General features: G+C 34.1%; 2 long non-coding RNA genes across 3 annotated transcripts in view; one reads left to right on the top strand and one right to left on the bottom strand.

The window, feature by feature from the left end:
* The window catches only part of LOC126511993 (uncharacterized), a 1,200,080-nt gene that overhangs the window by 981,978 nt on the left and 193,069 nt on the right, over positions 1-25,033 (top strand). The window lies entirely within an intron of this gene.
* LOC126511995 (uncharacterized) overlaps positions 1-25,033 on the bottom strand; it is a 70,844-nt gene that overhangs the window by 917 nt on the left and 44,894 nt on the right. Inside the window, exons 3-4 of the long non-coding RNA XR_007594866.1 lie at positions 3,935-4,120; positions 1,290-1,509 (exon numbers count right to left, since the gene is read on the bottom strand). This is a non-coding gene — a long non-coding RNA (uncharacterized lncRNA). The remainder of the gene's footprint in view (positions 1-1,289; positions 1,510-3,934; positions 4,121-25,033) is intronic.

The following is a 25,033-nucleotide window of genomic DNA, read 5'->3' as shown; positions in this document are numbered from 1 at the left end:
AATTTGATGTCACATTGTATTTTGAATAAGCTATTCTTAGTCATCTTATGTTGATCTCTATGATCCAGTCTAACTCTTTAAATACTCCTAATTATAGGCTGTTGCTTTCTTTATACTGTTCTTTTTATTTTAAGAGTTCAAAGTGTTAGGACAAATAACTTTTGAACAAACAAATGATGCTCCTATTGAGCAAACCACTTAGAAATGTCATCCTCTAAGGTCGAATTCCAAAACTATCTAGTCATTATGATTTTTTATCATGCTTTTCCTTCTTTGTCTTATGAACAAAAAAATCCACTGAGCTAAGCAGCAACCACTTTTTTGAAGGCAATTTTTGAGTCAGACAGTTTGATAAGTACACTGACATTTCTCAAGGAAGTTTCTTGAAACTTCTAGCATTTTCCTTTGGCCATTGATTAATTGTTCTGAGAGAAACTAAGTGACAAGAGAGATGCATGAAACTTGGTGCTAAACGGGAATATAGATTCAAAACGATTTTGTTTTCAATTCAAAACAGACTATTTCTTTTACCTAGGCTCTAAAATCTATGACAATCAATTCAATTCATGGGACCCAGCTTACATTTTAGTTTTGCATTAAAATTTTAATTTTCCAGAGCTGCTGTATCATTTTAAAAGAGTTTTAACTGCCTAGATGATGGCTAATTTCTATATTTATTATTTGATTGAATTTATTGAAACAGTTAAACAAACGAAAATGCTCTATAAGAAAAGCAATTCTAGCTATCAATATTTTTTGTTTTTCATATATTTTAATGATTCCTTTGTTTCTCCACAGCTTGTTTTTATTCAGTGTTAATAAAATTTGCTAAAATTGTGTTTAAGATGATTATGTTATTAATGTCTGTTTTATTTTATCTAAAGACATATATTATCCAATATCCCATCCTTTCATAATGATATTCTGTCCCAGTTCTGTATTTCACACAGTTAAGTTATTTAATTATACTAATATTATTTTTATGAAAGTTGCCTAAGTCTGTGTGTTCTTACTCTTGACTGCCAAATGTCCCTAAGTATCGAAAGATTAAATCTATAACAATAGTCTTCAAATACAGTTTATTATAGCATATGCCTCAGTTAATAAAATAAGTTAGCTTTAAAAACTTAGGAATTTCAAGTGTCTAAACTTTCTTGCCTTTAGGCTTTCTTCAAGGCGAAACATTTCAACTCAAAAACACCTTATTTTTAGAAGAATTCATGATCATCCTAAAAAAATATAGCTGATATTTTGTATATTTAAGGGGAAAAATTTCAAACTATTCTTACCTTGAATAAAATTTGTAAAAATAAATGATTTTTAGTGTCTTTGGCAAGTGGAGACAGGCAAAATCTTCTTGCCTTAAAAAAATTTCTCCAAGTTTCCTCATTTTAAAATTCCAATTCTAGAGCTGTCCATTACCATAATGGTTACTGCATGTACATCAGCAAGATCACAATTGCAATAGTCACGGCAAACATCTCTTCAGTTATGGAGCCTTTAATCTAGCTGTAGACAAGGTATATATCAGATCCATTATAAGATGACAATACTAGAATGTGGAAAATAGTATGTATTAAACCTGCAGTGAATACAAATGTTTCAAAATGTTAGAAATAGGAGGAATGTGGAGATTCTTCATCAAAAATGATTTATTTTATTTTATATGTATAAATGGGCATTTGGCCTGCATGTATGTATGTGCAACACATACAATCCTGGAGATTATGAAAGCTGGAACAGGACATTGGTCTTCATAGATATGGAGGTATAGATTCTTGTAAGCCATTGTGTGGGTGCGGCAAACAAAACCTAGAGAACACTGGGCTCCATAGATATGGAGGTATATATAGTTGTAAGCCATTGTGTGGGTACAGCGAACCAAACCTTGCCCTCTAGGAGAGCAGCAACTGTTTTAACAATGAACCATCACTTCATCGCAAACTTTTTCATTTTTTTAAAAGCAACTCAAGGTGAGCTCTGGATGTGTAGCAAGATGTTCAGGTAAATAAAGTCACAGTCAGCTATTGTGTTATAGAACAATCTGGGGCTACTATAATCCAAGAACATTGGCAGCAAATTTGTAGGTTGGCCTGTAAAATACATTGTATAATCATCACTGTTTGGGTTTCCTTCGGGTCACCATATTGCTGTTGTTGTAAGATCTTATATGTCAGTATATTTATCTATTTATTTATTTATTCATTTGTGTTTATAGTTGTCAGTACTGTGGATTGATCCTCAGATCTGGAGAATGCCAGGTAAATCATTCTATCTACTATTTAACTGTATGTCTCATACTCTCAATAAGTTCTCTCACAGAAATATTTGGGGTGACTAATTAGATAAAAAACTAAGAATTAAGAGGAATAATTTGTTGGTAAATTACAAATATGTAATATCAACAATTAGCAAGTGGCTTTTACAAATGTAACTGATTTTATTCCTCTGACAGACATATGAGTTGTTCTGGTTGCCTATTTACTTTAGAGCTGTAGAATAGTATGGAAAGCCACAGAAGCATTTTTTGAAGAAAATATTAAGGGAATGTTCCCAAAGTTTCTGCTTTTTTTTTCTTTTCTATTTCTTGAAATTTCACTTGTTTTATCCAATTTTTTTTTCATAAAGGGAAAATAATTATTTTAAAAATAGTAAAATGTCTTCAAGGCAAACAGAAAGTTAAATACAAGACACAAAGTTCTAAGAAAAGCAAGCCATTTGTTGTTAATAAAATTTGAGTTGAAGTCAATGAACATTAAATTTCAGTGTACATGGATAGAATGATAAGAATAAAATGATTCCTAAAATTGCTTCTGAGACTAGGACTATTTTTATTTAGCTAATGTAAGTTTTTAATAATGGCATTAGAAGTAAACTTTCTAAAACACTAAATAAACTTTCATCTTTGTCCTGTAGCAAATTTATTTATAGACTGAGAAGACTTTTGGGAAAACAAGCTCTAAAGACTACTAGGACAGCAGGTATGCACGGAACAAGGGAAGCCTATGAGCTACACAGCTGAAAATATATATGCACTTGTCCTACCCACATGAAATTTATCTCATGGCATATTTTACATTTTACATTTGTTACAATGTAATTGCGTACTTCATCTGCAATGTATCATCATGATATGTCTAAACAGTGAAAGACCTAGGATAATTAAACACAGAACAGAATGAAAAACATCATCCTTTACTTCTATAAAATAATGGTAATTTCAGTCTTAATTGCCTTACATGTGTTTAGAAATTACTCTCAAGGTGAGAAATTCAACACTGAGCAAATATTCTAACAGTGCGACAAAATTATAAGAAAAGTTAACAGTCACTGGCTCACAATCAAAAGTCATTTTCCAGATAACCACGGCTGCTGAATTTGGATTATGCATTAGACTTACTGTGACCCCCTTAAAAGTTGGATAGAATTTTAAGCCAGTCATTCAGAGATTTGGTGTGTCCTAAATGTGCTATTCACTAAAGTCTCCACATGATGGTCACAGCACGCTAATTGCACAAACTGTTAATTTACTACCTACTCGTCACCACTTGTGACGTCTGAACCAGCAGAGTGAACACTGCGCTATCAGTATGTTCATCTGCTTTCTGTCATCTTACAGGAACACGAAACCTACAAGACCAAAGAGGATCAAGAACCTGCGCTGTTGTGCATGCGTGAATGCTTGCATGTTGTGTGTGTGGGGGGGAGTGCAGGGTAGGAAACTCAGGGCTATGCACATGCTCAACAAGTACTCTCCCTGTGAGGTGCTGTCCTTCGCAATGTGTTTTTTGACTGAACTCATTTACAAGAACTTGACGTAAGCTAATACCATATTTACGGCTTTGCACACGTGTTAGAACTCGTATTATCTAGTAACTGTAACATATGTGATACAATTGCTATGTTAGAATAAAAGCAACGAGAAACCACTTACCACTTAGAGCAAACATAGCTAATTGGTGCATGCCTATTCAGTGTCTCCCCCGTCTCTGTTTTCCAACCGAGTTCACGTTTTCAAAAACGGCAAGTTCTTCTCTCATCACAAAAACTTGAGGCCGCATGAATTATGGAAGCAAATGCTTCATATAAGTATAGATTAAAAAAATTACAGCTCTTCAACCTGGAGAAATAAAAGTCAAGAAGGGATGTTACAAAATCCATAAATTCAAAAATATTATGAGAGAATGGAGATGAATATTTTCAGCAATGAGAGAACATTTGAAGAGGCTGTCCCTAGAAAGTCACTAAAGGCACTTTTTAGAACTAATAAAAGACACTTCCATTTTACAGAGTGAGTTGTAAAACTCTGGAACTTAAAACTCTGAAAATGATCTGTGTTGAGGATATAAATAAACTGAAAAGATGGGAGAGAAAATTCCCTGGCTTATAAATCCGAAACAAATTGAAGAAAAACTAGGGTACATGGCTGATATGGCTCTAAGATAAGAATTTTATTAATATTTTAAACGAAGTCCAGTTTCTTTGAAGTTCTCCAAATCCTTGAACTCTGAATTTTTGTCTGCTTAAGTTTTCTGAACAGTAGTTTCTGTTAAACAAGAAAAGCTAATCCTATACCTTCACTCCAAATGAATAAGAATAAGTATTTTATTGACCTTTAAATATTCTTAATAATCAGTTATTCTAAATAATCCATCCTGAATAATCAGTTATTAATAATATGTTATTCTTAATAAATTAAACATTTATTTGCCTGGGATTCTTCAAAATCATAAAGCTATGTAAATTTTCACTTTTAGTTTGCCATAAAATTTAAAGTAACCGAATAGAGTTTTAAAGATATCCATGTGTATTGTTCTAGTAAACCTCATTTTTAGACAGATGTTATAGGAGCCTGCTTATTTGTTCCTGGCTGCTCAACCCCAAAATAACCTCACAGAAACTGTATTAATTAAATCACTGCTTGAATAATTAGCTCTAGTTTCTTATTGGCTAACTTTTACATCTTAATTTAATCCATTTCTATTAATCTGTATATTGCCACGTGACTGGGGCTTATCATGTAAAGTTCCAGTGGGTCTGCTCCTGGCAGCAGCTACATGGCATCTCCTGACCCTGCCCTCTTTCTCCCAGCGTTCAGTTTAGTTTTCCCCACCTCGTTCTGTTCTGCCCTACTATAGGCTCAAAGCAATTTCTTTATTCATTAAGCAATAAAAGCAAAATATAGACAGAAGGACTTCCCACACCACTTCCACTTTTCTGTTTAAATAAAAAGGAAGGTTTTAACTTTAACATAGTAAAATTACATATAACAAGACAGATATCAAACAAGAATTACACTTACATTTATAAATACTTTATCATTTTATCATAACTAAATAAAACTATAATTATAACTATGTATTCTTCAACTCAATCAAAAACTCCACAAGGATATATTTCCTAAGTTGACAGGAAGCATGTTGCAAGCAACTTCCAAAATTCTAGAATTGACAGAGACATCTTGTTGCCTGCACAGTCACCTAAAATTTTTCTGTAATGTTTCTGGCCTCCATCTTTGCCCTATAGACACATAGTATCCAGAAAACTTTTACATAAAACAGGAAATTTTTAGGACAGTTCATCCTATATTGGCAGTTTGTCCGTCACTTTCTTCTGTATCCTGCAGACGGTCTGGCAGACTCTTTCATGAAGCAGGAACCCCGAAGAATCATCTCACCTTTAGGCATGTTAAGTAGTCACTTCTCTGTGGTTCTTGTATGTCCAGTTCATATAGCATAGCATCAAGCAGTCCAGGTTATTTTGAGTCTGGACAGCTGGTAGCAAACAAGCAGTCTCCCTACTACAAATAGGCATGTTGTGAAACTTTATGGGTCCACCTTCTGACTTCTCTAGCAAATGCGATCTCAGAGTGAGCTACCTGATGTTCTGAGTTTTACCATCTTCCTGGCCACTTCTTTTCCATCTTCTCTGAATCTAAGGATAGGAGTTGGTTTTGTTGTTGTTGTTGTTTTTATTTTTATTTATATTTGTTGGGACTTGACTCCATGTAAAATAGAAAGTATGAGAGTCATTGATTAGAGAACAATACTAATTTATGCACAACTGGCTGGTGATCAATTACCATAATATTTGATAGAGCCTGGTATAGAGACACTATTTTTTTTGCTATGGAAGTGAAGGTCATTGCTTTCTCTCTGGCAAGAAAATACTCCCATAACATTGATTCAGTTGGCTTCTATTATTTGATCAACTATTAAGAAGGTAGATGACACTCTACCTTCTTGATTTTTTTTCAACATAATTTTAACTAGATATTTTTACAGTAAGTGATATCACTCAAATATATTTAACAGAGCCCAAGTAAATTTTGTTGATATTTTTATACAAATAGTTCAACACAGGGACAACAGTGGGATTCACAAAGTACTCTTAGCACCTTACTCCACATTCCCTAGAATACAGATTAGTAGCAAAGTTTTCATTTGTTTATATTCTTTCAGCAATAAAATGAAAATAAGAGTATCTTCTTTTGCATCTGTTACTGGAATTAAATGTAGTAAGTTACTTCTTTGCTACAGAGAATATTTCCTCTCTTCTAATTCTCTCCCTTTCTCTCTACCTTCCACCATAAACAACTCATAGAAAGATATTCAATCTCACAGTTTAACTGATACCATAATCATACTTTTGCTAGTTGAATTTATTTTTATCACGAATGAGTGTAGATTGTCTCTGGTGATGAATGCATTTATCATCATGCTATCGTTCTTATGCTAGCTAAAGAACCTATGTATTTACAGGAGACACTTGCTGAATGAAGGCAACAATTATTCTACACTCAATTATCCTTGCTTAGCTGCAAGTGTTCTCATGACACCCAAGTATTTGAGTACAGAAAAGCTGAATTTTATGAATGGCTTTAGACTGAAAATCATTTTCAATAAACATGAGTCCTTACATGTATCAACTGCTAATACATATGCATGAATGAAGCCTGATGCAATTGAGTAGAAACTGCAAGCTCAAACACATTAAGCAAACTCATGAAAATGTAAATTAGTATTGGCTGTTTTCAGTAGATTTTTTCCTGAATTTTACAATTAAATTATTTCAGAATCTTGGAATTAAAATTCTTAGGTCACATCAACCTAGAAGAAAGTAACTTTTTTGGACTTTTATACATTGTTTTTAAACACACAACAGGCACTTTTATTAGGGAGAAAACAAAAAAAACTAAAGAGTTGCATGCCTACAACTGTTATTTTCTGTATTTGCATGGCTTATTGAAGTGGATGGCATAGAAAGTTTTGATTTCCATTTTTAGTTCTGTTGAAAAATATATAATGCAACTATAAAAGTCACCTAGCTCTAATAATCTATTATTAGTTGCCTCATTTGTATCATAAAGGGAAATGCCAAAATATATGAATTATCATAATATAAAGTATAAGCTGTTGTTTTATTATTGTTTTTATGAATTAATTTTCTTGAACAATAGCCATGTATAAAATTATTTTAACATAATAGGATTTTTCTTAAATAGAAATAACTTTTTATTTTATGAAATTATTTCATTGTGAAAGATAATTAAAACCTACATGTGAGTATAAGTTTATATTTATCCATATACTATCATTAAAATAATATAGATGAATCTATACATATATAATAAAATATAATTTAGCAATATAATGGATTAATTCCTATATTGCAACATCTTGATATTTTGAGATTAATTACACAGATAAAGACAAATATCTCATGGTTTTATTTACATGTGAAATTGAAACTAGCTGAACTCTTAGAGGCAGAAGATGGGAGAGGTGTTGCCAGAGACTGGTGGGAGAAATTGAAAAAAGGCAATGTTATACTGATCAATAGCTAAAAGATTCAGTTAGGAGAGATTATTTTTAGTAGGGTAATATAGTTAGAAATATTGTATTATTTTAAAAGTTTCAGAAGTGTAGACCCTGAACATATCCGAAAGAAAGTTGTAAGAACTTGGATTTATGGATATGTTAAATAACTTGATTTCACTATTAAATAATGTATATATGAATAGAAACACCTCATTTTGTGGAAAATCTTATTTAACCAAATATATTCAGAGACATTTTGGACTAGACCTATGTTTTGAAAACTATTTAAAGCTGAATTATGGATTTCTTATAAATGCCTTGTTCTTTCTAGTCTAGATGTTGACCAAATTTCTCCTATATCCTCAATCCATAAAAAGCTGTAAATTTAAGATATAATGAGGGTTATTTCAAGATAAATACATCACAAAAGTATGAATAAGAAAGAAAATTCATTGTTTCACTATAGGCAGGTATTTCTATTAATTTATGGAAGTGTTTGTCTTGCTTGTAAAATTCTATTTTTATGGAATAGAGAGTTATTGCTGCTATAAGATGTAAAAAATGGCTAGACACCAGAGGAAAATATAATAAGGACATTTGGGTTAAGAATACAGTAATATCTAACACTTTCACTAGGAAGCTGGAAAAGTTATTGTAGCTGGTTTTCTTTTCTATAACAAATTGGAGAGTTCTTACTATTAATAAACCTAATGATCTGAATATTATCATAGATACTTGGGATCCTTTTAAATTAAATTAAAGCCATTGCTGAAATTTCTTAATTTTTTTTTCCTGTCTAGAAAATCGTATCCATGTGAATTGAGTTTTAAACATACCAGTGGCTTTGTCCTGGTATAGGAGACTGAACAAAGATCAGACTGTTGAGAAAAGAGAGGCACACTATACAAATCTCGCCACCAACTCAGTATTCATTCTACCCATTTTTAGAACAGAACCCCGATTCTGACACCTTAGGAAAGTTCCCAGCCGAACATTTGGTTTCACATTCTGTTTGCCATTGAGGGTGGCCTCAGTGGCACATTTCGGACCAATGAAACGAGGAAGAACAATATCAGTCAATGCCCCCAGGAGAGCGACTCATTCTCAGATAAAGAATCCAGGGACAGATTTAGCTGTCTGTACCCTTTTCTCTACCCTCTTCCCTTTATCTTCTGTGGCGTGCTTTTCTGATGCTTAGCAATGCAGGAGCCATGTTGCAACTGAGGATAAAAGTCACAATTCAAAGGCTAGAGGCCCCATAGGTAGATGGTCGCTGAACCACCGGGATATCTTAGGGCCACTGCTCTAGGCCTGAACTCTTTTTATATATATATAAAAAAATAATAAATCACGTTTTAAATCTCTCCTGTTTCTTTCATCTTATATAGTGCCAAATAAGGAAAGGAAATAAAAAGGGGAGGAGGAAAAAGTGCAATGAAGACAGTGAATCCGTATAGTTTAGAGGAAATGAAAGCTTTTAAAGTAGGCAAATAATTATGAGCCCAATCTTCATGCTCCAAAAACGACTCCAACAGTTTAGGCGGTGACATCTGGAGTCTAGACAGGAAGTTGAAGGGTGACGCTGAATCAGCTCCTTCCTAAGAAGTCACCATGGAATTTAAAGATATATACATTGAAAAAAATAGTAGTGTGCCCTTTACTTACAGCAAGGGGCATGCAGAATGTCTCTTTAACTTGCCATGACACCTTAAAACAAATGTTGGCATCAAATATAGAGAGAAGGGCATCGAGTAGAAAACTGGCACACTTTGGCACTATTTTAATCTCATGATCATGTAAATTCGAAAACATCTTTAGGTTATATTCCCTGCATAATTTCGGAAAACTGAGCACTATCACTGGGGTGAACATTTTTTCCGTATACATTTCAAAGTTTCAACTTTTAATGTCCAGTTAACCAGATACAAACTCTAAACTTCATTGGGATTGCAAGCAGCAAATTACGAATCCGGAAGAAGGAAAAGATGACCTGATTGTTCTGTCTAGCATTCTGGACAGTGCAGATGCATTCATGTGGCTCAAACCGTTTCCACTCTTTAGTTTAGTGGTGCGGGCTTTAGATGGGCGCTATTCTAAGTCTCCGTCTTACATGCTTTTATTCATTCCTTCTTTTAAAAACACAGGTCCTTGGTTCGCCTAATGCCTTTAAAATACGCTTATAGGTTTCCTGACATTTCTGCCAGGAAGAAAATACTGAAGCCGAATAAGTGATGCTGTGTTCAGTCACTGAGTATCCAGCAAATTTGTTTGCAGCGGTTGTAACTCGAACAGTCAGGGAAACGGCCGCCGCTTCTATGCCTCTCACCTTTCTAATTTCCTGTTTCTTTCCTCCTTTGTGAACAGTAGGGATTTTATCTCTTCAAAGCATTTACATTGAAATAAGACTGTATTTGTGGAAAATACATAGTCTTAAATTTTTCTTTCAAGAAATCTTGCTTAAAACATTGAAAGTCAATAATATTATATGAAAGAAAGCGAACTCTCTGGGATCAGTGTGTTCTGTGTATCTAAGGTAAACATTCTCTACTACTGGCTCACTTTAATAATGATTATAGTCAATCCAATTCCTCGTTCACCTCTCCAGTCAATGAGAAATTGGTTAACACTGTGTAAAAAGCACTATCCTCATTTATCTAAGAATTTTATTTGCCAAGTCCCATGAGATTTAAATATTACTTTTAATCTCTTTTCTGTTTAGTTTGCTCTTAAATCTTACTTTCTATGTTTACCATAATTAATCTCAATAGTGACACTTCTCATTCAATTTTTCTAAGTTATTAAATCTGTAAAATTTTATTCTTCACTATTGAACAGATTAAAATCAATTCTTTATGCACTCTGTGTGTGTGTGTGTGCCAGTCATATATGTTAGTCGGGGTGTATGCATGTAAATACCATGTATGTAAAGGTCAGTGGTAAACTTGGGTGTTGTTCTTCAAAAATTGTCTATATTTTTCAGTTTTTAAATAGTTTTTGATGTTTATTTTTGTACTTTAATATAATTATATTATTTCTTCCTTTCTTCCTCCAAACTCTCTTATATATACCTCCCCACTCTACTTCAAATTCATGGGCTTTTTGTCACTAATTGTTATTGTGTACATACCTGCATTTGTATATGCATATTTATTCTTAAATATAATCTGTATAATTTTACTTGTATGAATGTCAATCTTTCATATTGAGACAGAATGTTTCACTGGAACTTTCTAATAATATTAGGCTATTTGGCAAGTGAGTCTCCAAAATCCACTCATCTTGTCTCTAAACTGCTGAGATTACAGGCATAATCATAATCACCTGACTTTATCCATGAGTGCTGCTATCAAACTCAGATTATTCATATATGGTATTTTTCCAATTAAATTAATTCTAGCCCTAATGGTGTCTTATTTGTACAACTTCAATAAACTCACTCTGCCCACCTATATTCTCCTTAAAGTTTTAGATACATTTCTTGTTTTAATTTTAAAGTATAGTAAATGCTTTAAAATCATCCACTGTATATCAGTAATGGCTTGGAGTGATGAGCGAGGTGTTAGTTCAGTTTAATTTCTGAGTGAATGCAAGTAAGCAAGTAAAATCAATACATGCACGGTCATAGTGACACATACTGGGAAAGCTGACAGAGGGGGATTCTCATGATTTCAGTGTCAGCCTGGGCTACCTAGTCAAATCTTGGACACCCCAAGCAATTAAATGAAACATTCTCTCTAAGATAACAAAAAAGCAAGTAAGCAAAACAAAATACATGAATCAGAAAGGAGGTAAAACACTGAATTCGAAGGAAGAATACCTTTAACATTGAAGAATACTAATAGACTGCAGAGTACACTAAGAAAATCTCAAGTCTCTGCCTCAGGACTTCATGGCCAAAGGAGACTTATGGAGGCTGCTGAAAATGCTGAAATTTTTAAGAGAAATCCATGTTTGAGTTTGAGGAATCAAATAAATAGGAATTTATATTAACAGACTATGAAAAACTGTGAACTTGATATTCAGTGCTGTGTGACTATGTAGGGCATAAGACAAACTTTTAAATGAAATGTGGAGATAGAATAAAGAGTCTTTAGAGATTGTAGTCACAGGAGATATAGATGAAGTCACCCTCTGTCTGTCAAACTACCGGTGACATGACTGATTGAATGAATGACTGTCTATGAATTTAATAAAAGGAAAAGGGGTTTCCAGTGACATGATCCGGGGTTATATTGAATTGGCAGGTAGAATAAGGTCAGTAGGCACTGAACCATTTGAGCCTAAGTGGAACAGAGCAGCAAATGCCTTTTCCTGTTTCATGCATCTTTCTATGTTTCTTTTATCATTATTCAAACCCATAGTTCTATCAGTTCTTGAGACAGAATTCAGGAAGATTTTAAAGTGACCATATCAACAAGGTAGGCATTGACCGAAACAGACTTCATGCTTCTCTGTGTTTATCATCCAGAGGGTATAAACTATCCTACTTGTCATATAAAAATGTTATAAGGTCAAGAATGAACTGAAGTACTAAGAACAAAGGGCAGCCCTTATCAGGGTAGAGTGTTTGGTATTCTTTGGTAGGCTTTGGAAAGCGGGCATGAGGCACACACTTCCCTTTCTGAAAAGGCAATGCTGGAGTAGAAATCTCACAAGGAATTATTCACCAAGGGTATCTCTTCCCCTGATGTCCTTTGCCGTTTGCTATCCTCTCTTCTGCAGGCTTTGTGGCCATTACATTGTACTTTCTCAACATTAATATTCCCATTTTCTTCTTTAAATTACCCACCACGAATGATATAAAAGTTATTTCCAGTACATTTTCATTTAAGGATAATGATCACTAATGACCATAAAGCTGAGATTTCCTCAACTCAGAAAGTCTGAATGTAGCTAAAGATGATTTTCAGGGTTGGATATTAATGATAAGTATTGAAGATTAGCTTCAACAGGGTTTAAGATATTTAGGTGTCTAAGTTATAATGAAAATTAGAATAAAACCTATACTTCTTAATAGTTCTAGGCCCAGTAGTGCTTATAAATATACCATTTTGTATTTATTAATGTGTCTATGCAAAAAATTATCAGCAACTTTTTATTTAAATAACAATTTAAATGCTGGCAACTTTCCTAACATTATAGGCACATCAGTGTCTCCTTTTGTATAGCATATGCCCCAGACTCTAATTTATGATTAGAATATCTCTCCCAGCCTCTAATAACTGCAATGTGTAGTATGAGTTCATTCATTAACTCTAATATTTTAATTATTAATTCTTAGCTTTAAATTTTCATGTTCCATAACATTACTATGAAATCTCTTTTCAAAAGAGGTGCTCTACATGGTGCTCTTTGTCATTTTGGTAAAGTTTGATATGCTCTTCCTTTCCCTTATTTCACTATCTTCTCTACAAGCCTCAGTAGTTTCTTGCAAAAGTACATGCAAAAGAACACTTACTATAATCTCCTACCTTCCAGCTTTTTAGCTCTTCTGGTTATGGGTTAATGCCTTATCTGTACTAGGTCTTGTAGGTAGTATATATTGTATATCCATCACCATCATTCATATATATATATATATATATATATATATATATATGTGTGTGTGTGTGTGTGTGTGTGTGTGTGTGTGTGTGTGTGTGTGTTGGTGTGCACATACATATGTGTGTTTGTGTGTGTGTGTGTGTGTGCGTGTATGTGTGTGTGTAAACGTATGTTTGACTTATGTTTCTAAGGAGAATTTCCATAGTGCCAAGGGAGGCATGGCAGCAGACATTCTTATAAGGAAGCTGAGAGTTGCTTGACATTCTCTGAAAACAGATTAATTTCAAATGATTTGGCCTGTATTTTTAATCTAGCTTGGTATCTTCTTGATGCTAACCTTTAATGGCATCACATTTTCTCCAGGTCTTTCAGAAACTAGATAAATTCAATATAAATTCTAGATTTGAAATTCACAGTTTTGTCTGAAATTCTGTTAAAACGTTAAATGGCTATCAGGTACAATCTCTTTGCCTCACAGTCAATGAGTGTATTTTTCCAAACATCACACCTCATAACCTCTGTATTTCTATGGATTGTAGCATGCCTACTGAAGGCTTGAAGGCTAAAATACACATTTAAGAGAATACAAGCAATATTTGTGATGGGAATCTAGATTTGCTCACTTGAGATGTTTTCTCCTAGATCCATCAATTTGCCCATGAATTTCATGATCCTTTTTAAGTATCTAAGTAATATTCCATTGTGTAAATGTAGCTTATTTTCTTTATCATACATCGGGAGACAGACATCTAAGTGTTTTCCAATTTCTGGTTAAACTGCACAGAGCAGCAATGAACCTGTATAAACAAGTGTCTCTGTAGTACAGTGCAGATTATTTGGGGTTTATGCCCAAGAGTGGTATAGGTGGATCTGAGGTAAATCTAGTTTATTTTTGGCATACAGAGGAACCACTTCACTGATTTAACTAGTGGCTATGCAAATTTGTAATCTAACCGGTAATGGACAAGTATTCCCCTTACCTGGATCTATCTAGGTGTACAGGTTAGTGTATAGTAAGGGAGAGAGGAGGTATTTCCTGAGGAAGATAAAATATATTGGTGCTGGGGAAGAGACTGGAATGGCAGGGCAAAATTGTGATGGGGGAATAGTAAAGGAGAGAATATAAGGAAGAACAGCTAAACCAAGGGGAATTTAATTGGTCAAATGGAAAAATTATACAGAAGAAGCGTCTTTAAATATATACACAGAGGAAAAAAATCTAAATGTAGTTACCATCAAGTAACAGGGAGGGAAATCCTTAAGTAGACATCTCTTTCCACCAAATTTAACCTCGAGTGTCAGGAATGAGTCACAGCTAATTGAATTGTTGGTCAATTGACATGGAGCTCCTACCTCAGGAAAAAAAAAAATTAGGATATCACCAAGACTCTTGGCTGTTCCACTCAAGGTGAATGTAAAACCCTATTGCTGAAGGCAATGTCAACATAGCTCACTGCACAGGTGTCTAACTAGAGAATTCACCCCTGGTAAATAATGTTCGGGGGAACTGGAATTCTTCCAGAGAAGAAATTTAAATACCAACTCAACTTTAAACCCTTCAGTCTACAATGGTGACCTGCCTACATGTTACGCTGGTACAAGAGTGCTACATAAATTGTTGAAATAACCAAAATTATTTAATTGGATTTAAGGACCCCTCCATGAGATAGAACCAAGGTATGGCAGTTTCTAGGTTGTCAAGAACCTACAAGTAGATAGCTCATTGGTCAAGAAGAAAACCCAATACTATTGTTCTTAAGAATAAATGTAGCAATATAGTGACTCCCTAAAGATAGTCTCCTATACTCAAAGACTAGTGTCTTGATAAGACATTAACAAGGAGCTTCCTCCACAATAGATGAGAACTAATAGAGAAACGTACAGCTGTACGTAGTGTAAAGAGTGAGAGAACTTGGAAAACCTGGTCTTAAAGGGGTTTTCTCCATTAAACCTCTCTCCTTGGGGTTCAGGGGACATTGCAAAAAAGGAGGCAGAAAGATTTGTACAGTCCAAAAGGAATGAAAGACATCAATTTAACAATGTCTTCTAGACACAACTTTTTTTTTTGTTGTTATTTGTCCCTCCCATTCCTTTGGTATTGACCTTCCTTCCACTGCCCTAACTAAAATTCCAGCACCAGGTTTGAAGGAGATCTGTTCTATTTGATCTTTACGGAAATCAAAATCACTCACAAAACAACGTAATGTATTGTTTTTTGTCATATTTTCCACTCAAAGGCAGAATAAAATCCCATAGAGCTAAAGACAGAATGCACTTTGAAAACAGGATTCATGAGATTCAAGCTAGATCTAATAAGAAAACCTAGCTCCTGGCAGCTAGCTTTCATAGTACTAGAAGAAAATATACAAACTGGCAAGGTAGGGAAGCTCTCAACATTCCTACCCAGATGTAATGATTATGAACTACAATAATGACCATGATGACTATATATATATATATATATATATATATATATATATATATATATATATATATGCAAGAGTTGAACTCATATCTGCATGGTAAGTGACAGTTGCTAAATCCAACTTAACACCATGGAAACCATGCCTAGTATGAGAAAACTAGCCAAATTCTTAAGGCTCGTGAGGAACTGCATCGTATTGAAGAACACATTCAAGCAGCAAAAACGGATGAGCAAAGTAATATTTGTATACTTATGAGCATATATAAAGGTATATTAACATATGTGTTTATATTATATAAATATATTTAATATATGTATATATATGTGCTTGTGTGTGCATATAAGAAAGAAAAATAGGTCATCATTTTGATAGGGTGTGAAGGAGTGCATGGGAGGGCTAGACAGGAGAAAAAGAAAGGAAAAAGTGATGCAGTTATATTTTAATAGAAAATATAGATTTTAAAATATTTTAGTAGTTTAATAAAGCTTATTTTATAGAATATGTATTCCTGTCCATCTCAAAGTCACTAGAGATCGAGGATGGCACCTAAGATAAATACGCCCAGTGGCATTCATCTGATACCTGTTCAAGTTCACAACTGAGGTGCTTTGTATATGCAATGGGGGAGTGAATGCATATGAAGGGAAAATGAAAAGTTAGGTAAGAATAAGGAGAAAAATAATTTGAAAATAAATCATTTGACTTATATTACTTTGGAAAAGAATTAATATTCAATTCTCTCTGAACCATTTTACAGAATTAGCCTTCACCTTACTGAATAATTCAGTTAGGTAATATGTCTAGCTTCTGATCTTCTTCAAGATTCTCCTTACATACGTATTACCAAAAAAAGAGAATTTATTTCATACTTCCCTAAATTTGGTACCTAAACGTCTTAAGTGAGTCATAACGTAGAATCAACTAAGTCTTATGTGTTTGTATGTGTGTGTATTCCTTACTGTGCTGTGTTTAATTGGGTAAAGAGGCCAGGAACTCTATTATCCCGTGGACGGACAGTTTATTGAATCATACTTCTCTTAGCATGGTGTACCTACCAGGAATATCATTTAGACGTTTCCATGGATATTCAGATTCAGGATCACATTTTCAAAGCATTAGTTTTTTTTTTTTTTCATGAAAGCAAGCATTTGAGATTTATTTATGTTATAGCACAAATGGCTAACAAGGGCAATTTTGAAGTATTTATACATCAACTAATTGCTGGCAGTTATAGAAACAATTTAATGAAAGTGTTGTTTTCTTGCCTGTTCTAACACCTTACAAATTTAGAATTTTCTGCACAATATGGAATTGATATGTGACACGTGCATCTATTTTAAATGAAGCATTACTTTGCCCATTCGTTATCATGGTGATCTACCTGTTTTTATCTGACTTTTAAATATTTACAGATCATAAATTAGACAAAAGCATTCCATTCAAATTCTTCTATCCTTATTTTCTCCTATATTTAACCTCAAATTTATTTCTTCTCAACCTTGTGTTTATTTTTTTGAACTACAAATAGTGATTCTTTATATTTATAAAGCTATATAGATTTAATTTAAGAATATTATGTGAATCATCATACAAAAGCACACTTCTGTGCACTCAAACCAAAATTAACAAAGAGTTAAGAAAAGAATCCCCTTTATAATATTTCCAAAAGTATAAACTCTTAGAAATAGACTTTACTAGGGTATAAAAGATGTATGCACTTAAACTAAAAAATTCTGAAGACTAAAGTTAGACATATATAAATGTTAGACCATTTTGTTTTCACACACTGAAGAAATTGAATATTGTTAAAGTATCTAGAATTTAAAAAAAATCAGCTTTCCTATTAGAGTTGGTGGGGTCAATCAAAGAGACTGAAAAGATGATAAGTACTGTATTACAATTCTGTAATGTGTCATAAAGGTTATATATATATCATATAATATATACAATATAATTATTATACATAATATTTATACATATGTGATAGTATACATATGTGTATGTATATATATAATAATAATAACTACATATGTTTATAACACTTATGCAACTTCTCTTAAATTGATGTGTTAAGAGGAGATTCACATGGCCAAAAGACTTGTAAGAGTTTCCAGTAGGCATGATGGAGCAAGTAAAACTGATCACACAATGCTGCAGGATCAGTGCACTCCTCTCCCACACACAGCCTGAAACAGCAAGCAAAAAAGGAAACTTAATGAAAGATGGAGGTGGCCCAGGTGTTGATCGAACCATGCAAAGGTAAGATGTACTTTTATCTAGTTTGAAAACTATTTTCCATATAAAGAAACACTATTAAATATGTGAGTGCTACACCCCCTCTCTTTGTCTATCTATTTCTCTGTGGGTGTGTGCCTCTAACTGCTTCTGTCTGTCTTATGCACTGTGCAATAACAGAAGCCTGAGTTTCAACCTCAAGTTCTGTGCTCAGGGTAAAATCATAAGATATTAATCTTGCAGAGAGCAAATAAATAGTGAAGTATGAGCCAGCGTTCCACAGAATAAATTAATGTATGCTATCTTAGGTATTTTTAAGGAAGGAAGCACATTTCCTCATTTTTACTCATTTTTGACGCCTGGTAAAATTGGTTGCTTATCCTGGTATTTTTTTCTGGAGGCACAAAATGTAGTTTGAGCACAAAATAAAATAAAAATAAAAGTAAAAGCAGACTCAAGTTAAAAGTAGTACGTGTATTACTTATGATCCTGAAGTCCTAGTAGAACTCCGTGTTAATCCATGATTTAGTGATAAACAATTTAAACTTCTCTTATTGTAGACACACTATTTTGAGACAGGAAGTATGTTGAGATAGTTATACTTTCGATGCAGCAGGGCATCTATTAGTGAAACTCCCCTCTTTTATATGACTTATCATGTCCACTTTTAACTCAACTAAATGCCCCAATCTAACTAAATCTCAAATAGATATTTCCTTTTTCTATTATCCAGGACCAGAAACCGTGGTTTTGTTATGTAGACTCAAAGTTATATTCAAAGCATTCTGGACAACACCATATAAAAGCCAAAGAAAACATCTGTAGTGACACATGCCTTTAACCCCAGCACTGGACGGGGTGGAGGGGAGCAGAGGAAAATGGATCTCTGTCAGAGGCCATCCTGGTCTTTGTAGGGAGTTTCAGGACAACCTGGGAGACATAGTGAAACTCTGTCTCAAAAAAAAAAAAAAAAGTCTCTTGCCAACCCTAAGATGGCTCCCTTAATTAAGATATGTGCTTCCCTGCTCCCCTATCCAACCTTCCTTTATCCCAATCTTCCTGTTTCCCCAAGTTCCCCCAGTCCTCCCCTTCTCACTTTTCTCTCCCCGTTCCCCCTTATCCCCAACCCACCCCACCCCCAAGATCTCAATTTTCTCCCTGGCAATTTTGTCTACTTCCCTTAGCCATAGAACCTTCATCTGGTGATGGATGGAGATAGAGACAGAGACCCACACTGGAGCACTGGACTGAGCTCCCAAGGTCCCAATGAGGAGTGGATGGAGTGAGAACATGAGCAAGGATGTCAGGACCACAAGGGGTGCACCCACCCACTGAAACAGTGGGGCTGATCTATTGGGAGCTCACCAAGGCCAGCTGGACTGTGACTGAAAAAGCATGGGATAAAACCGGACTCTGTCATCATGGCGAACAATGAGGGCTGAAGAGAAGCCAAGGTCAATGGCAAGGGGTTCTGATCCTACTTCATGTTCCGGCTTGGTGGGAGCCTAGCCAGTTTGGATGTTCACCTTCCTAGACGTGGACGGAGGGGGGAGGACCTTGGACTTTCCACAGGGCAGGGAACCCTGACTGCTCTTTGGACTGGAGAGGGAGGGGGAGAGGAGTGGGGGGAGGGGGAGAAGGGTGGGAGGAGGGGAGGGAATTGGGAGACTGGGAGGAGGCAGAAACTTTTTTTTCCTTTTCTCAATAAAAAGAAAGAAAGGAAGGAAGGAAGGAAGGAAGGAAGGAAGGAAGAAAGAAAGAAAGAAAGAAAGAAAGAAAGAAAGAAAGAAAGAAAGAAAGAAAGAGAAAGAAAGAAAAAGCTCCTGTTAACTCTGATCTGTTCTACTTTCTGTAAATTTCTTATTAAGGACAACATACTAAGTTTTAGTACCATAATGTTACATCTCTAAATTTACTTATTTGCTAAGCAGAGGAGGCTAACTTATCACCCATCTTAATATCCAATAAAAGATTAAATGATGAAAGGAAAAAATCTACATCAGAATTAATAGGGAAGGGACTTTTCTATGTAGGTGAAAGTTCAGAAGTTGTCAAATTTACCACTGTGGTTTCGGAACTGTCCACACCACTGCAAAATATCAGAAGAAATTAGTCAGATTTTTCTAGCTGTAATGAAGGCATAAGAGACTTCATAATATATCATAATTATAATCGTATCAATATGATACTGTTATGGCCCCAAACCAAGCAGAAAGAAGAACACGAAGAAGGAGAAGGAGACAAAAATACATCTAGAAGCTATTACTGGGGGGAAATGTTGAGATGAAAAACAAAAAGGCATTAAGGAGGACTATGGAAAGTCCAGTCTCTGAGTATGAATCTGAACGTGAGCTTTTGCACATGTATAATGAATTCTATCCTCAGCTTTACTAGGGGACTTGGTGGTCAATGAAAGAGATTGAAAAGAAGAAATAAGCACTGTACAATTCTCTACTGTGCCAGGCATTTTATAATAGTTCTGTTAAGTATTTCTTGGTTGATTAGAGGAAAAAAATTTAAACTATGTGAAGATTCTTATTTATTTGCATGTCTACAAAAGTTTAATTCTCTCTTTAGTTCTTTGTGTGTGCCATTTCGGGTCTTAAACCTTGAATCAGTGAAATTGGCTAGTGTTTTGACTGTCTTGCAATACAAAAGTGACCTTTTAGAGGCAACATAACCTCAAACTGTCAGCATTGCCTTGTTTATATCAGATTGCTTTTTCTGTATCAAAATGTCTAATTACCAAAATCAACTTCTCATTAAAAATGACTTTCTCACTGTAAGGTCTTATTCACTCTGTATCCTATTATCTCTCTCAGATCTTTCCTGAACTTATTTATTTTTCCATTAACAGATTACTATCTATATATCTCATCCGTTTTGTCTATTTCCTTTCTGCTGTTTTATTACTTGTACTTAACTGTACTCAGCCACAGTAATCTTTTCAGGTCATTTCAAAGTCTCCTTTTGTTGGCCCAGGATGATGTGATTTCTTTAATTCTAATATCATTGAAAGTTTGTTTTTGCTGGTTTTCACTGATTAAAAAAAACTTGAAGCAAAAATAATCTTGACACACAATGTGGGTTACAGATTTATGAACGATAGTTGAAGTAAAATTATATAAATCCACCTGAATTCACCCAGAGAAATGATGGTAAACTCATTCTGACAGAGAAGCTTAGCATTGAAATTTTAAAAGAAATATGCATATATTTTGTAATTTATAAACTATGAATATTTTTTTTAATTTGAATACTAAATATTTTCAAGTATAGTACTGGATCAACATTACCAATACATGTCATTTTACTCATTACCAATTTTTAATTCACATTGAATTTTGACAGAGTTCTCTCTTATTTTAATAATTCCAGATGTTTATTTTGAAAACTAATGAAGAAAATATATTTTTACTATGTCAAAGTATTATGAACTTTTTCCTCTTTTGGTAAGCATTTATATTGGTCATATTAGAAGAGATTGTTTTTCCTAGAATGTCTATAAAGTCCCATGGAGAAGAAAAACAATGTTAAGGCTTTTAAAGCAGGGCAGACCCTTTGATAAGTGGCTCCTTTGATAAGCATGTAGACTAAAATATAATTATTCTGTTCTAGAATGTAATTATTTGAGTGGTTCCAAATGCTGATGAATTAATAATCTATATTTAACTGGATCATGTCCAAAAACACAAACTGAAGTCCTAGTCAACTCACCTGCTGTTTCTGATGACAGAATCAGAAAAAAATTTAAGATAATGAACCTCATCTTCTAGTACAAATATCATTTTCTCTTCTCTGAGAATTTGAGGTGTATGCTTTCGATAAAAGTCTTCATGTAAAGATAACGTAAATTAATTTTTGTCACATGGAAGATCCTCAGTTGCTTTCTATTAAATAAATACATTTAATAATATGTTTTGGATATGAAAGCAACCAATTGAAAGGTGAAGTGAATGACTTTACTTTTATAGATCCAGATTAAAAAAAATTAATGTAGTGGCTTGACTACATTCCAATCTTTCATCCTCAAACCAATGGGATCTTTTACTGGGTATGGAACTGTTAGTTATCAAATATCGTAAGTGAAGTCCCTTCCCTGCCTGGCAATTTACATCTGTGAAGTTGAATGCAACATCTTCTTCTAAGCTATCTGTTAAACCTGCCTGCAAGTACCTTGCAGGAATTATCGTAATTTAGAATGTTCTACCTTCATCATATTTATAGTAATGAGGGCTTTAATTGGCTCCCCTACAGCAGAACTCTCTTCCCTTTGAATTGGAGTAAGAGTAAAATGGAGACATTAAACTCTATTAATAGTTTAACATGTAATAAATGGCTCAACCAGAAATAGCTGACTTAGAGACAGATATATTTTAATTTCTCAAATTCATATGTAAGGCCTGAACGCAAGTACAGACCTGGGAAGCTGGGTGAATGAGTGAAATACTCCAAGGGCTAAAACTGCTTTTGGGATATGTATTCTTTAACAAAGTTTCTCAGTAGTCTTTGAACACATGAATTTTTCAAACACTGCCTCCAATTGTCTTTTTTCACAAATATTTTTTAAAATAATAAGATAATATTAAATATCTTAAGCATATTTTTCTAGAAAGTGATTTTATGTCAATAATGTAGTAGAGTTCTGAATATAACAGAGAAACAAAAGTTGTAGCAATCAAATTCACAATAAAATGCTTAAATAATTGAGGGGAAGGCAACACAGTTAATAAAATATTTTTACAGAAATCATTAAAAAGGTTTTAATATCAGCTAGCGTTACAAATTCAAAAGTTTTTGGTTTTGTTTTTCTTTTTAGTGCACTTCCTACATTCACACAATTATATTCACACCACTATAATGTATCACTCCAACTGTAATCCTGGAAAATAGTTGCAGGATCATTGTGTGAAAGGCACTCCTGCCTCTACTTCAGATGAAAGGTCAATGGTTAGAATGGCAAGGAGAATGACCTAGGACCACATCAATCAAACCTTTTCTTTTGGAGAGTTTTCATTTCAAAGTTAAAGAAACAAATACAACCTTGAGAGAGCGGAAAGAAGGGTAGAACCAAGTATACCTATTTACTATCCTGAGAAATCTGTGTCTGCTGGTCCAGGTGATTCCTTTTTTCGGGAAACAAAGTTGATTTTATTCTTCCAGATGTAGATTTGGTATACTTCGGTATACTCCTTCAATTTTTCTTCCTTTTCTTATAATACTGACCAGATCCTAGGTTTTTTTTTGTTTGTTGATTTTACTGCTGTGTGTTCTGATTCAACAGATATTCACGGGGGCCAGTTGAGCATTGTAAGACACTATACATGATCATTAGAAACTCATCAGAGTTGGTCATAAAGCTTTCTGACTTTCGTAGATTTTTTTCGTATTTAAAAAAGTTATTTCAGGTCACCCTAACTAATCTTTTTTGGTGCACAATTTTTCATCTAATAGTTCTTTTTCTTTCCTTTTATCAATTCTGTGTCTTTTACATCGTGCATCTTAAACATATTCATTTCCTGTTGCTTTGCAAATCTGCCCTCCCTCCTCTGCCCCTAAGATAAAACTCACAAAATTTAAGATTAAAAAAAGAGAAACATTAAAAATTTCATCATGGAAGCTATAGTGGGACATGGTGAGTCTTGCTGTAAATATTTTTTGTCCGTATATCTTTACTTGCAAGCTTCATTGCAGAGTTGTTGGTCTGGTTTGAAGTCTCTGATTTTTATCACACGACTGAGCAGCTGCTTGAGCAGGAGAAGGGAACTGACCAACAGACCCAAAGCTGCAGGTTCTCCACAACCCAGAACAGCAGCAGATTATCCAAGAAGAATCCTAGTGAGAACTCACCTAATATTTTGATTTTTATAATTTGTCTATTAATGTATTTTATAAACTTGTTTTAATCTCTTAATAATCATTAGAACTTAGCATTTTAAGAATATCCAACCTATTTATCAGTCAAATAACATTCAAATATGAATGTATGAAGAGAGATGTCTGAATAATGAGATACATTTCATCAATTTATATTCTATAAGTAAATAATAAATGAGAGAAATAACAAATGTCTCATTGTAAAATGCACATAATCCATATTCTCATATTGGTTTTTAAAGATGAATTTAGTTATATATTTTATGTATATGGGTACTTTGCATGTATGTCTGAACACCACAAGAGAGCATTAGTTTCAGTTGCAAGCCACCACGTGTGTGCTGAATATTGAATTTAGCGCCCCTGGATGAGCAGCCACCGCTTATAACAGCTGAGCCATTTCTCCAGCCTCAGTAGTCTCTTTTGTCAATTTGTCTTCTAATTCTGCTCCAAAATACCTATTACTTGAACTTTGTATTAAACTTATAATTCTTTTATCAGTTTCTTTGTGTAATTCTTTGTTGTTTGTTTTTGGTTTGGTTTTCTCAACGGAACACAAGCGAGAGTCACCAGTGAGCCCTTCCAAAGGCATAATGAAATGCTAGAAGACCCAGTTGTGCCAAGATCTTGTGTATATAACCACAAGACTAGTGAGCACAGTACTGCAATGGCCATAACGTGGCTAAGAGATAGTTGCAGAACAAAACTCTCCAACCTCTGATTATGATAATGTTTTTTGACACTTTCTTCTATATGATCCAACCAAGGCTTGGAGAAATAATATAGATGTATTATTTCTGGAAAATACATCGTTACTTGTTCTCCTTATTTAGGTCAGTTATAAGACTGCACAAAACACCACCTACTACAAAAATTTTTGAAGATGTCTGTGAGCAGTTCTAATTTGAGGTTACAAACACAAATGTTTAAAGGGTAATTTGTCACATGATGTCCACTTAAAAAAGAGCAGCCGTTTTCCTCTAGGTCCTATGAGCTCCACTTGACCAGATTTGCTTGTCCATGAATAAGATCCCTCCTATCCAATCAAAATGTAGATTATTTTCCACATAACGCTCATGCCACGAGTCCCACTAGAGGCATACCCACCAAGGTGGTCATTATTGTAGCTCA

The sequence above is a fragment of the Alexandromys fortis genome, unplaced genomic scaffold (genome assembly GCF_014885135.2).
Source record: "Alexandromys fortis isolate MF-2015 unplaced genomic scaffold, M_Fortis_MF-2015_v1.1 scaffold_113, whole genome shotgun sequence".
NCBI lineage: Eukaryota > Metazoa > Chordata > Mammalia > Rodentia > Cricetidae > Alexandromys > Alexandromys fortis.
This window is presented reverse-complemented; position numbering and strand designations above follow the sequence as displayed.